The sequence below is a fragment of the Lithobates pipiens genome, unplaced genomic scaffold (genome assembly GCF_037356315.1).
Source record: "Lithobates pipiens isolate NorthernLeopardFrog02 unplaced genomic scaffold, aLitPip1_a1.2 Scaffold_8, whole genome shotgun sequence".
Taxonomy (NCBI): Eukaryota; Metazoa; Chordata; class Amphibia; order Anura; family Ranidae; genus Lithobates; species Lithobates pipiens.
Window position 1 is genome coordinate 306,591,610 of NW_027507903.1, and position 15,192 is coordinate 306,606,801.

General features: G+C 43.7%; 1 protein-coding gene across 3 annotated transcripts in view; it reads right to left on the minus strand.

Annotated features, from left to right (window-relative positions):
* The window catches only part of HTR4 (5-hydroxytryptamine receptor 4), a 704,330-nt gene that overhangs the window by 364,502 nt on the left and 324,636 nt on the right, over positions 1–15,192 (minus strand). The window lies entirely within an intron of this gene.

The following is a 15,192-nucleotide window of genomic DNA, read 5'->3' on the forward strand; positions in this document are numbered from 1 at the left end:
GGAGTACCTGAGTATTGGGAGGATTGGGAGTACCTGTGTATTATGAATACCTAAGTGTTGTGTGTATCTGAGTTGTGTGTGTGGATCGTGAGCACCTGAATGTTGTGTGTATCTGAGTAGTGTGAGGCCGTGTACACACGCGGGGACTGTTCGCCCAACTTTGTCCGTCAAACAGTTTCAGCAAACAGTCCGCTCAAAATTAGCATGGACGGACATGGCCACACACGACGAACGAACAGTTTGCTGAAACCGTGCGCGATGACGTGAACGGCACGTACGACGGGACGAAAAATACGACGTCCTATACACTGCATTATAACTTTCGGCGTGTAAATCCTTTCTGAGCATTCGCGGAACTTAGTTTGACGAACAAGCCTACACACGAGGGGACTGTTCGCTGAAACAAAGTTTCAGCGGACAGTTTTTCGGAAATTCCGAAAAACCTTGTTCAGCGGACTGTTCGCTGAAACTGTCCGCTGAAAGCCCACACACGAGCGGACTGTCCACCGAAACACTGTTCAGCGGACAAAGTTGGGCGAACAGTCCCCGCGTGTGTACGCGGCCTGAGTGGATTGTTAGTACCTGCGCACTGTGTGTACTTGTGTATTGTGAGTGCACATGGACTGCGAGTGCACATGGGCTCCAAGTGTAAGTGGTCTACAAGTTTGCTTGGACTGTAAGGGCACATGGTCTGCAAGTGCATGTGGTCTACGAGTGCACGTGGACTACAAGTGCACGTGGGCTGCGAGTGCATGTGGACTGTGAGTACCTGTGTATTTTCTTGTTGAGTACCTTTGTATTGTATTGTTCAGTATTAGTGTTAGGAAGCTAGTTGTTAGGTAATTTGGACAGGGTATAATCCCCAGTCCTCATTAAAATAGTAGGTACGATGCCTGGCGGGTGTGGAGATGGGACTGCGTACATCTTGCGGCATGTATGCGTTCCTTGATCATCTGATCGAGGGGGAATACTGCTGTGCAAAATGTTAGCACTTTGTTTCCCTGGAAGCCCAGGTTCAGAATCTAGGGGAGCAACTGTCAGCACTGAGAAAACCCTCCATACTAAAGGAGAGCGGGAACGTACCGGACAGGTGCCAGCAGGGGCCTGCACAGAGGCGGGTGAAGATATAGAGTTGCAGGCACTAGAAAAGAGTAGATGGGTGACAGTGAGGAAGGATAGAGGGGTAAGTGCCAAGGAGGCCATTCTGGGTTGGAGCATCCCAATAAGTACGCTTCATTGAGTGAAATTGGTGAAACAAGTCAGGGACAGCACTGCTGGAGCTAAGGGACTCTCCTAGCTGCCAGGAGAAGAACTCCTCCAGTGAGAGTAGGGGGGAGCAAAGGGAAAGGATAGACAGCTTCTGGTGGTAGGGGACTCAATTGTTAGAAGGACAGAGCGGCCATCTGTGACAAAGATCTGAAGTGGCGAACTGTATAGTGTCTACCGGGCACTCGGGTACGGCACATCATGGATCTGGTGGACAGATTACTGGGAGGGGCTGGGGAAGACCTGGCTCTCATGGTGCATGTTGGCACCAATGACAAAGTCAGAGGCAGATGGAGTGTCCTAAAGAACGATTTTAGGGACTTAGGAGCTAAATTGAGGAAAAGGACCTCCAAGGTAGTATTCTCAGGAATACCACCGGTACCTCCATCCACAGCAGAAAGGCAGGGGGAGATTGGGGAAATAAACAAGTGACTGAAACACTGGTATAGTATGGATGGATTTGGGTTCCTGGACAACTGGGCCTACTTCTCAGTTGGTCACCAGTTCTATAAAAGGGATGGACTGCACCTAAATGAGGAGGGTGCAGGTGTGCTGGGAGTGAAGATGTCCAAAAAGTTAGAGGGGTTTTTAAATTAGGCAATGGGGATGGGATGGTCCAGAGGTAGAGATAGTCAGTGTGGAACATATTCCAGAGGGTAGTATTGGGAGCACTAGTGGTAGGTTGCCTAAAGCACATAAACACAAGGTAAGTATAGTAACAACTATTTGCAATCTCGGAACACCCGCTAGGAGGATAGTATGCGACCGGACTAAAATATGTGGCATGCTCACCAATGCCAGGAGCCTGCCGGACAAGATGGGTGAACTAGAGATACTATTGTACAAGGAGAATTTAGATTTTGTGGGAATTTCAGAGACCTGGTTCAACAACTCTCATGATTGGCTGACAACCATTTAAGGTTATTCTCTTTATCGCAGGGATAGAGAGGGTATAAAAGATGGAGGGGTATGCCTATATATCAGGAATAATGTACAAGTAAATGAGAGAGATGATATCAATAAGGGAGCTAGGGAGGAGGTTGAATCCTTATGGGTAGAACTGCAAAGGGATGAAGCTAAGGGGAAAATAATACTGGGAGTATGTTATAGGCCCCCTAACCTAAGGGAGGAGGGGAGACTGACCTACTAACACAATTTGGATTAGCAGCAAGGATGGGAAGTGTTATCATATTGGGGGATTTAAATTTTCCAGATATAGACTGGGAGGAGGGAACCACGCATTCGTCTAAGGCTCGCCAGTCCCTAAATGTCTTGCAGGACAATTAGGTGGGTCAGATGGCGGACACACCAACTAGAAACAAAGCGTTACTACTAATCTACTGATTACCAACAATACAGACTTGATCACAGATGTGGAAATACGGGGCAATTTAGGAAACAGCTATCACAGGTCAATTAGCTTTATTATAAATCACACAAATAGGAAACATAAGGGGAATACAAAGACTCTGAATTTTAAATGACGAACCTTGCTAGAAGATATAAATTGGGATAAAATCTTAGGAACCAAGAACACGGAGGAGAGGTGGGTTTGCTTTAAGATCATATTAAATAAGGGCATTAGCCAGTGCATCTTATTGGAAAATAAATTTAAAAGAGCGAAAAAAAGGATGGCTTAACTCCAATGTAAAAATGCATATGCATATAAAAGTAAAGGAGAAGGTTTCAAAAATACAAGGCTGAGGGATCATCATCACCATTCAGACTTTACAAAGAATGCAACAAGAAATGTAAGGGTGCAATTAGGGTGGCTAAGATAGAACACGAAAGACACATAGCGGAGGAGAGCAAAAAAAATCCCAAGAAATTCTTGGTGTCAAATTTTGTAACTTTATTCAATTGTCGAAAATCAATAAAGTATATAAACAGTAAAAAAGGGAGAACAGACCATATTGGCCCCATAAAGAATAAGGAAGGACACCTGGTTACAAAAGATGGGGAGATGGCGAAGGTATTGAATTTATTCTTCTCCTCAGTCTTCACAAGGGAATCGGGGGGCTTCAGTAAACAAAACTGCAGTGTTTATCCTCATGACACATCACAAGAAGCACCCTCATGGCTAACAGAAGACAGAATTAAAAAACAGACTTGGGAAACTTATCATTAATAAATCGCCAGGACCAGATGGCTTGAACCTGAAGGTACTTAGGGAGCTCAGTCAAGTAATTGCCAGACCATTGTTCCTAATTATTTCTCACAGTCTACTGACTGGAATGGTACCAGCTGATTGGAGAAAAGCCAATGTGGCACCAATGTTTTAAAAAGAGCCAAAATATATCCATGGGAATTACAGACCAGTTAGCCTTACATCAATAGTATGCAAGCTCTTGGAGGGGATGATAAAGGACTATATGCAGGATTTAAGTCATGAAAACTGTACAATTAGCAGTAATAAGCATGGATTCATGAAGAATCATTCTTGCCAAACCAATCTATTAACCTTCTATGAGGAGGTGAGCTGCCATCTAGTAGAAGGAAGGCCCATAAACATGGTGTATCTGGACTTTGCAAAATTATTTGACACAGTTCCCCATAAATGTTTACTGTACAAAGTAAGGTCTGTTGGCATGATTTAGCTGGAGAAAACAAGTGTGTGCAGGAGGAAAAGTGGAGACTGTATACTGTATACTGTATATGTGTATTGTGAGGGGTTAGCTCGGCAGCGGGTGTGTGTGACCCCCTGGATGGGTTCACAACACAAAATCAGGCACAGCAGACAGTGTTGTAGGTGCAAAAAAAAACAAAAGATGCAGTTTATTTATGCTACATGCAGTGAAACATATAACAGCCAAACAAAAATAAAACATGAAAATAAATCCTGGTCAGCTTGACCTCTAATTACACACTTAGATTCCCTGTCTAATAACTGAGTGCAGCCTTGTGCTGCACCAGTCCCTGTCTCTGTTGTAGAGGTTTGCCACACAGGCGTTAACTCACCGCACAGAACAGGTGTCACACTCCCCAGTCTACACAAACACAAAACTGGTTCCAGGATGGAGCATCTCCCTAAGCATGCTGGGGTTTTTTGTAGAGGTCTTAATGAGCCCACTTACTTCAGCTGGGCTCATTAACTCTTCCCCTCTAGTTGTACAAGTCTGCATAAAGCCTGAATCTGGGGCACACATATTTCCCATCCTGGATACAACCAGGTGACTTTACCTGCGTGCTGCCACATACCCCCCCCCCCCTCTTGTTTCAACCTTGGGGTTGTAACACAAGCAGTCAGACACGCATGTATCCAAGACAAAGCATCCACATTCCCCATTTTAACACCAGGGCGATGCTTAACTGTAAAGTTAAATTCCTGTAGGGCCAGGAACCACCTATTCACCCTTCTATTGGTCTCCTTGTTTTGAGCCATCCACTTTAAAGGAGCGTGATCAGTTACCAGGTCAAAGTGCCTACCTAGCAGATAGTACCGAAGGGAATCTAGAGCCCACTTCACTGCTAAACATTCCTTCTCAATCGTGGCGTAATTTACCTCATGGGACTTCAACTTCCTGCTGAGGTAAATGACTGGGTGCTCTTCCCCGTTCCAGACCTGGGATAACACTGCTCCTAACCCAACGTCTGATGCATCAGTTTGTACAACAAAGTCCTTAGAGAAGTCTGGTGAGTACAACACTGGCTGGCTACATAAGGCTGTTGTTAAGGACTGAAATGCTTCTTCAGCCTCTGGGGACCATTTAACCATGACCGACTCTTTCCCTTTTGTCAGGTTGGTGAGGGGCACAGCCTGAGAAGCAAAATGGGGAATGAATCGTCGATAATAGCCAGCGATTCCCAGAAAGGCTCGTACCTGTTTCTTGCTGTTGGGACGTGGCCAACTCTGTATGGCCTCGACTTTATTGACTTGGGGTTTTATCACCCCCCTCCCAATAGTGTACCCAAGATATTTGGCCTCCTCCTGTCCAATGGTACACTTCTTTGGATTGGCCGTAAACCCAGCTTCCCGGATAGAGTCTAGGACTGCTTGTACTTTTGGCAAATGTGAGACCCAGTCTGTGCTATGGATAATCACATCATCCAGGTAAGCTGCAGCATATTTCTGATAGGGCCTCAGAATCTTATCCATTTTCCGCTGGAATGTTGCCGGTGCATTCTGTAACCCAAACGGCATTCTCTTATATTGGAATGCCCCATCTGGGGTTACAAACGCAGTTTTCTCCTTGGCCGACTCGGCCAGGGGAATTTGCCAATACCCTTTGGTGAGATCAAGAGTTGTCATATATCGGGCTGTTCCCAGCCGGTCAATCAACTCATCTATACGCGGCATGGGGTAGGTGTCAAATTTTGTAACTTTATTCAATTGTCGAAAATCGTTACAAAACCGCCAGCTCCCATCAGGTTTGGGCACTAGTACGATAGGACTGGACCAGTCACTCTGGGACTCCTCTATCACACCCAATTCCAGCATCCTTTGAACCTCCCCACGTATTGCCTCCCGTCGGGCCTCTGGTATTCTATAAGGTTTTAGTTTTACCCTTTCTCCTGGCGGGGTAATAATGTCATGCTCTACGCCAGATGTTTGTCCCGGCAGCTCAGAGAAAATCTCTTTGTTACGAAGTACAAACTCTTTAACCTCCTGTTGTTGGGCTTTCGATAAGGTGTCTGCTATTCCAACCTCAGGAACTAAGCAATCAGGCTGTGCTTGTGACAAAGTCTCTGCGACTAGGGATTCCCTATCCCTCCAGGCTTTCAGCAGATTGACGTGATAGATCTGCTCCGGCTTTCGCCTTCCTGGCTGTCTAACCCTGTAGTTCACCTCACTAATTTTTTCAATTACTTCGTATGGACCTTGCCATTTGGCCAGAAATTTGCTTTCAACCGTAGGGACTAGCACCAAGACCCTATCCCCCGGGGAAAAAGTACGGGTCTTGGCCCCACGGTTGTACACTCTCTGCTGTGCTAACTGCACTTGGGTCAAATGTTCCTTTACGATTGGCATTACCTGTGCAATTCTATCTTGCATCAGGGCAACATGCTCAATCACGCTCCTGTGAGGAGAACTCTAATTTTCCCAAGTTTCCTTGGCGATATCCAGCAGCCCTCTTGGGTGTCTCCCATAGAGCAACTCGAAGAGTGAGAAACCCGTAGAGGATTGGGGTACCTCCCTAATGGCAAACATCAGATAGGGTATTAGACAGTCCCAATTCTTTCCATCTCTATCCACCACCTTCTTTAACATTTGTTTTAGGGTTTTGTTGAATCTTTCAACCAACCCATCTGTTTGGGGGTGATACACAGATGTACGCAATTGTGTCACTTTGTACAACTTGCATAGTTCTTTCATAACCCTGGACATAAAGGGTGTACCTTGGTCCGTAAGCAGTTCCTTACAAATACTCACGCGGCTAAAAACAAGAGATAGCTCTTTGGCTATGGTTTTGGCCGAGGTATTTCGAAGAGGAATTGCTTCCGGATAACGGGTGGCATAGTCCAATATAGCCAAAATGTACTGATGCCCTCTAGCAGACTTCATTATCGGACCTACCAAATCCATTGCGATCCTCTTAAAGGGGACCTCAATGATAGGAAGAGATACCAGCGGATTACGGAAATGTGGCATAGGTGCCGACTTCTGACACACAGGGCAGGAGGAACAATAATTTTCTGTTTCCTTCATGACCCCAGGCCAATAGAATCTCTGCAGTACCCTCTCTCTGGTTTTCTCGGTCCCCAGATGACCTCCCAGAATGTGGCCATGGGCCAATTCTAACACCAACTTCCTGTAAGGTTTGGGCACTACAAGTTGCTCAATGGTTTCTTCTGCCCTTTGAGCCACTCGATACAGCAGGTCCCTTTCCATAGTGAAGTAAGGATAAGTGCAAGTCTTATCTGGGTTCACTAACTCGCCATCTATTTTCACCACATTTTCCCGTGCCTTTATTAGGGTGGGGTCTTTTAACTGTTCTGTGGCAAAATTTTCCCTGTGAACCTCAAGATCCGAAAACTCCACAGACGGCATGTTTTCATCTGAGGATGTTGGCTCCTCCCCAGTTTCTCGAGTTTCCCCCACCAATACCGACAAGGGAAATTCAGGAGAGTCCTCACCACTCCCAGAGGAATTCTGGTCATCTTCCTGGTTTATAGGGGCACCAATGGGGGGCTCAGGACAATCCCAGAGTTCCCAGAATATTGGAAAATCCCTTCCCACAATAGCATCATGTGGTAAGTGAGACACTAACCCCACCTGATGAGAGAGGTTACCTTTGGGGGTCTCAAAAAACACTGAAGTTACAGGATACTCTCGGGTGTCCCCATGCACACAAATAACAGCCACCTTGTTCTTCCCAGAGACCTCTGTAGTAACTAATTCAGCTTTTATCAATGTTACCAGGCTACCTGAATCCAGCAACACATCAACATTTCTACCATTAATACACATTTTACATAAATGTTTCTCAGGTCCCTGAATGGCAGTGCATGCAACTGTCGCAAACAGCGACTGACGTCTCTCCCTTATAAAGTCACATTGCATAGGCTCATCCACAACTGGGCAATTGGCTGCAATATGTCCCTCTTGGCGGCAGCGGTAGCAAATAATCTTTTTCGCTGCCTCTTGCAGCCTGGGCTTCCCAGGCTGCTCCCGCCAGACCTTAGGAAGAACTCCCACTCTCTCACTCTCTCCACCCTCACCCCTTGGAGTCATCTTACCCGCCACTGGGAATGATCTGGTCTTAGGGTGGAAAGTCCGTGAGTCCCTGGAAGAGGTGGTCAGGTTCTCTGTAGCCAAGTACCTCTCAACCAGATCCACAAGTTTATCTGCATTTTCTGGATCTCCATGGCTTACCCATTTTTGGATGGCAGTAAGAAGAGGTCTCAGGAAACGATCCATAACAACACGTTCCACAATGTTTGGTGCGGTCAAAATCTCTGGCTGCAGCCACTTCCTGCTCAGGTGAATGAGATCATACATTTGAGACCTGGGGGGTTTTCCAACCTGAAAAGTCCAATTATGCACACGCTGAGCCCGGACGGCCAGGGTGACACCCAGCCATGCCAATATTTCTGTTTTTAGCACCACATAGTCTTTTGCTTGGTCAGGCTCTAGGTCATAATAAGATTTCTGCGATTCCCCAGTTAACAGAGGGGCCACCAGTCCAGCCCACTGCTCCTTAGGCCACTTTTTCCTTTCAGCAGTCCTTTCAAATGTGGTCAAAAACACCTCCGGATCATCCTCTCCAGTCATTTTTGTCAGTAAACGGCTCACACCAAAGGATGCGGTATTAGTGTAACCACTTGCCTCATTGGTCTGCGGACGTTGCTGTATTAATGTCTCTATTTGCTGTTGAAAACTCTGCTCTTGCTTCTGCAACAGGTCTATGAAGCGGGCTTCAGATCGCTGCTGGGCTTGTTGCTGAGCTTCCAGACTCTGCAGGTGAGCTTTCTGCTGAGCTTCCAGACTCTGCTGCAAAGTTGCATTTGTCTGCTGCTGGGCTGCAAGGCTCTTTTGTAAACCTGCATTTGTTTGCTGCTGATTTGCATTTGCTTGCTGCTGATTTGCATTTGCTAGAGCCAGCTGTCTCAGTATCTCTTCCATGCTGGCCTAAAAAAAAAAAACTGCCAAAATTCTCCACCAACTGTGAGGGGTTAGCTCGGCAGTGGGTGTGTGTGACCCCCTGGATGGGTTCACAACACAAAATCAGGCACAGCAGACAGCGTTGTAGGTGCAAAAAAAACCCAAAAGATGCAGTTTATTTAACAGCCAAACAAAAATAAAACATGAAAATAAATCCTGGTCAGCTTGACCTCTAATTACACACTTAGATTCCCTGTCTAACAACTGAGTGCAGCCTTGTGCTGCACCAGTCCCTGTCTCTGTTGTAGAGGTTTGCCACACAGGCGTTAACTCACCGCACAGAACAGGTGTCACACTCCCCAGTCTACACAAACACAAAACTGGTTCCAGGATGGAGCATCTACCTAAGCATGCTGGGGTTTTTTGTAGAGGTCTTAATGAGCCCACTTACTTCAGCTGGGCTCATTAACTCTTCCCCTCTAGTTGTACAAGTCTGCATAAAGCCTGAATCTGGGGCACACATATTTCCCATCCTGGATACAACCAGGTGACTTTACCTGCGTGCTGCCACAGTATATAGGAAGATGCCCCTGAAAATTGACAAAAGGTTTGAAAGTCAAGTAGGCACCCCATAATCTCCCATCCCTATCTAAGTTATTAACCCTCTAATAAAAATGTTTTAAAAAAACACAGTCACAGACTGTTCTCTGACTCTGTGTGCTTGTGAAAATGAGGTGTGCCTGACTGTGCAGAAGTTGGGGATCCAAGTTCATCAGCAGTTCTTACTGGGGGTGTGCTACACAATTAACCCTTTCAGTGTGGAGCCCCATTGCAAACATTTTTTTTTCAGTCCATGGAGTTCAGCTTTAAAGCAAATGTAAACCCTAACCCTGTTGCTTCCCAGCACTTCTGTTCTTTCACAGCCTCTTTGTTGCCACTTTCTCATTCACTCCAGTGATGGCTGCATGTTATAACTCTAATGTGATCTGTATGTGTTCAATTGGGCCACTTGTGCACTCTAACATAAGCCTGTGACAGTGCAGGAGCATAATAGGGAGACAATAACAGAATGGTGTCACCCCATAACAAGAAGTGCTTTAAGAAGGACTTTTTAATGGTAGGTATTATTTTAAGGAAAGCTGCTGATTAAAAATCACATTAGAATGATAACGCTTATTTAGGATTGGGTTTATATATAGTGTAAAATTCTTTCTTGAAAGATTTTAGCAAGTACACTTGAACTTTCAGTATCAGTGCAGATAAAGGTTAGGATAAAGTCAGCTAAAACACTAATATAGCAGACATGAATGGAATTCATTTTTTTCTCACCAGAAAAGGAGGTTCACTGTAAGTTTACTGGATTTTCAATACACTTTTGTTGTATATTATTTTTTTCAGCAAGCATAGGGCATGATTTTCGGTCATTTTTTATAAGCTTAAAATTTGCACCCTGGAATAGAAAATGCTAGCATGCAATCCTTACAATCACTCTAAACCATTCTATTACATTTATTTTTATAAGCTATTATGCAAATGGTAATGGCAGATCCTTTCTGCAGATGTTATCCCAAGAATAGAACCATGTATTTGTGTCCCAGACAATTGCTCTTTTGCTTGTGCTGTATATTTGCTACTCATAACAGTGTTTCTAAACTGTCTGTCTATAGGTGCATAATCATGAGCAATCTCACTCTAATTTCCCCTAGGAACCGTATTATTATAACTAAGCTATGGAGAGTAGATTAAAGCTCACAGTCAAATAGAGTGGATTTTGTATGTTACAATGCTTTATGTGTCTTTTTTTCCAATCTAATGGATGCACAATACTATAAAAATACAAAAAAATGTATTTTGTTAATGCTGATTGTGTGTTTTAGCAAGAAGTGCCTTCTAAATGTTTCTAAAGTGCTGAAAGTTTCTTATTTTGATTGCTTATGCAGGTGCTTCTGTCTAGTAACTCTCCTGGTCCAGCAATTATCTTCCCTACATAGATTAACAGAGGAAAGCCCTAGTTTGAGTCCACTCAAGGTTCTAATTTTGCCTGAAGTTTTTAGCCCTGATGAAGTGCTCAGCCCCTGAAACATGTTGGCTGTTGCAAAATAGAATCTTTTAAAGTACTGCACAAGCTGGTGTGGTGCTCCCACTCTTTCCTCGCTTTAGTAAACTCCTTTGAGGGTCCAGCAGGACACCACATTTTCTGGTGAGCAGCCTTTAGGACAGCACACCAACCAAACACAATATAACATACCACAATAAGGTTCAGCACTCCTACATCACAAAACGATTCTAAATGTTTCTGGAATCTTTCTATTTTGTTGTAAATCACTGCACTAATTAATTTCTGCTAACAGATGCACACGTGCTTGCTAAGGTTACTGCACTGCAGACCTATTCTTCATGTACCTTATAGCCTGGTTTTAATATAGAAGCTGTTATTACCGCAGTGACATGGGCTTTAGCAGGCATCAGTTTGTTTCTTTGAATGATAAAGCAAAAATTACCAGAAAATGTAATTGGCTAATAAAGAGGAAACCCCATTTCAAAGTGAGATGGCAGAGGTGTCCAGATCTGATAGTCTAAAGTCTAAGTCTACTTTAACTATTTCAGCCCTGGAAGATTTTGCACCTCAATGATCTGGCCATTTTTTGTGATACGGCACTGCGTCGCTTTAACTGACATTTGCGCGGTCGTGCAATGCTGTAGCCAAACAAAATTGACATCTTTTTTTCCCCATAAATAGAGCTTTTTTTTGGTGGTATTTGATCAACTCTGCGCTTTTTCTTTTTTGCGCTATAAACAAAAGAAGAGCAACAATTTTGAAAAAATAAAATATATCTTTTACTTTTTGCTATAATAAATATACCTACATTTAAAAAAAAAAAAAAAATGTTTCCTCAAATTAAGCCGATATGTATTCTTTGACATATTTTTGGTAAAAAAAAAAACGCAATAAGTGTATATTTAGATGTTTGCGCAAAATTTATAGTGTCTACAAAATAGGGAATAGATTCATGGCATTTTAATTATTTTGTTTTTAACACTAGTAATGGCAATGATCTGTGATTTTGTGGTGGACGAATTGGACACTTTTGACACATTTTTGGGACCATTGACAATTATACAGCGAACAGTGCTATAAAAATGCACTGATTACTGTATACATGTAATTGGCAGGGAAGGGGTTAACACTAGGGGGCAATCAAGGGGTTAACTGTGTTCGCTAGTTGTGTTCTAACTGTGGGGGGATGGGACTGACTAGGGGAGGAGAGAGATAGGTTTTCATAGTTGTTATGAACACACAATCTCTCTCCTCTCCCCTGAGAGAACCGGGATCTGTGTGTTTACACACACAGATCCTGGTTCTCGCTCTGTCATGAGCGACCGCGGGTGCTCGGCGGTCATCGCGCCCGCCAGGCACTCAAACCGACATACAGTCACATTGTTTCGGCCAGGGGAGCCAACCTGCCACAGTACAACTGTGGCGGCTGGTTGGGAAGGGTTTAAAAAAAGACAGAACAGTTCAAACAGGCATTGATTTCTGTCACAATGTCACACGCTGTGGGGTTGGTGAAGGTGGCTTAGCAACATCTTATACCATAAATATAGGTGTAACATGTAACAATTTGCTAAAGCTGGAGTTAGGCTTTAATAATGAGTGTGTCTAGATTTTTATGTGTCCCTGGTACACAAACATGTATGCTGAATAATGATCGTACGAACAAACACCATATAATTTCCTATTCTTAGATTATAGAAAAGCCCAATTAAAGTATCCAACCTTTGTTTCTCTTGATGGTGCTGTACCCTGATATGTTATGATTTGTGACTGATTTATACTTGGAAATGTCTTTAAATACATTGCAATTTTTTTTTTCTATCAGTCAATATGCTACTTCCTGCCCTTACACCCCAGTACTCCTTAAAAAGAAAAGCTGAGTAGCAGCCACAACCCTTGGTGTAAATGTCCACAGTCTTGTGTTGTAGAAAAAGATGGGGATATGTCAATTTAGCTCTGCTAACAAGTGCAGATTACTAAACGTAGTGGGTCTCTTTTGATATTTATTGGGCTTCCCATGCATATTTAGACTCCTGGCACAGTTGCTTTTCCAGGAAAGTTGAGGTAAGACTATAAAAAGTGATCTTGTTAGTAAAAATCCTATCTTCCTGCTCTTAATTCAAACATGATTTTAGCAACCAATAACAATGTGAATAAAAAGGTAGATACAAAATCAGTGGGGGAATTCAATAAAGCTGCTGCTCCACTTTTCTGGTGTTAATCCCTCTTGTTAATGTATTGCGCCAAATTCAAGAAGCATTTGCAACACTTTGGTTCTAACAGCAACTCGTCCACGAAATTCAAGTATTAATACAATACCCACTTCTACATTGTACTGCAATGAATGCACCACATTCAAACTGACATACTGACATATGGCATACAGAGAGAAACTGGCGCAGACAAATTCTGGGAAAGGTATGGCATATCACAATATAGATCAACAGTATTATTTAAAAAGAAAAAACTCTCTCCTTTTATCAGGAAGAGCAGTCCAGTCAGGGGGCTTTGCCTAGGCTCAGATGATGTCATCAATCTTCTGCAGGCAGAGGGAAGCATCTCCTTAGTCTCTTTCCCTTCAATTATCAGGCTGCAGATTGTAACTTTGTAGAAAGTCACAATATGACATGCAGCGGAATGTGCTGGTCTGTCTCAGCCATTTTTCAGGTACAGTACTATGGTTTACATGATTGTGCCATCATTAAACCAGTATCCAGAAAGTAGATGATGACCCTGTATTATTCCCAGAATAAAGATGGCAGCATCCTTCTAGAGACAAAAGCAGATGAAGGCATGGTCAAAGAATGTACTTTGATCTCTGTGAAAGGTAACAGATTCCTGAAAGTGTAATGGCATGTACACACGGTTGGACTTTGCGGCAGAAAAAGTCAGATGGAATCATTTCATCGGATATTCCGATCATGTGTGGGCTTCAGCAGACTTTTTTTTCGAAAATTCTGGCGGACCTAGAAATAGAATATGTTTTAAATCTTTCCAACGGAATAAATTTTTATCAGAAAAACTGTTCGTCTGTATGCTGTTCCGACAGACCAAAAATGACGCAAGAGCAGCTTTTGGCTACTGGCTTTTGAACTTCCTTTTTCTAGTCCCGTCATACATGTTGTATGTCATCGCATTCTAAATGATCAGACTTTGGTGTGATTGTGTATAGGCAAGTCCGTTTCAGCGGAACTCCATCAAAAAAAACTTCAGAGTTTATTCTGACGAAAAAAACAGTCGTGTGTACGCAGCATTACACTTGCATTGTAGTTAACATGTAAAAACTGTACTTGATGCTAGACTCACTTTAGGTAGGAATTGTTCAGCACTTGGCATTTACATATAGGTGTTTTTGCAGTGCTTTTATGTTGGGCTTGAGTGTCAAGACATAACCATAACCTACCCTGGCCACCTTTCAGTCTAGTACACCTGGGCCGAATGTCGTCTGGCATTGGCCGGAATAGGAACCAGTTTACATTTGGCCCGCGTGTGTGTGGCAGCCAGTCTGACAGAATGCTGGCCATTCCATCAATGGCTTAGAGCGCTAACCGGAGTAATCTGGCGGGGCGCCATCCCCCTGTCAGAACACAATAGTAGGGTAGATTGCTCTATTAACATCAGATTGTTAGTACAGCAGCTCCGACCTGAGCAGTCAGCTCACCCTACCCTAATAGATTTTAAGCTCTTATGAACAGAGCCCTCTTAGCCCTCTTTTGTTGTCAGGGTCTTCACTTGGAAATGCGTTAACCCTAACTACCAAGACCTGAGGTGTGCCTTGTGCTGGTCAGTACACCTAAAAGAGGGCACACCCTGAATGTATGTATAGGAAATGTGTATGATGTATATGAAAAATGAAAGTTTGGGGGAAAGGGTGGGTGGGAACCAGGAAGACGAGCCAGAGGAGGAGAAGGGCTATATACCCCCCAGACTCCTCCTACAAATCCTCTGGCCAGCCTTCTAAATTGTAGTCAGAGTCTTAACTTGGAAATGCGCTAACGTCTAACTACCAAAACCTGAGCTATGCCTTGGTCTAGCTTGTCAGTACCCATAAAAGAGGGCGAAAGACACAAAAGCAGGTGTGATAGAAATGCTTTTAATGAAGGGCAGGTACAACAATCAGTCCAGTAAGGTAGTGAATGCCCGGATGACTTCAGTATGGGGTTCCAGTATGTATCTGCTATAACAGGAGGAACTCCAGCGTCCCATGTACTTGATGATATAAGAAGGACCCCCTTGTTTGGAATCTGCGGATACTGTCCCGATCCTAAACGAATGTCCAGAAAATTTCTTTGTATTTAAGCCTAATTTAGCAAGTAAAATCCTGGCA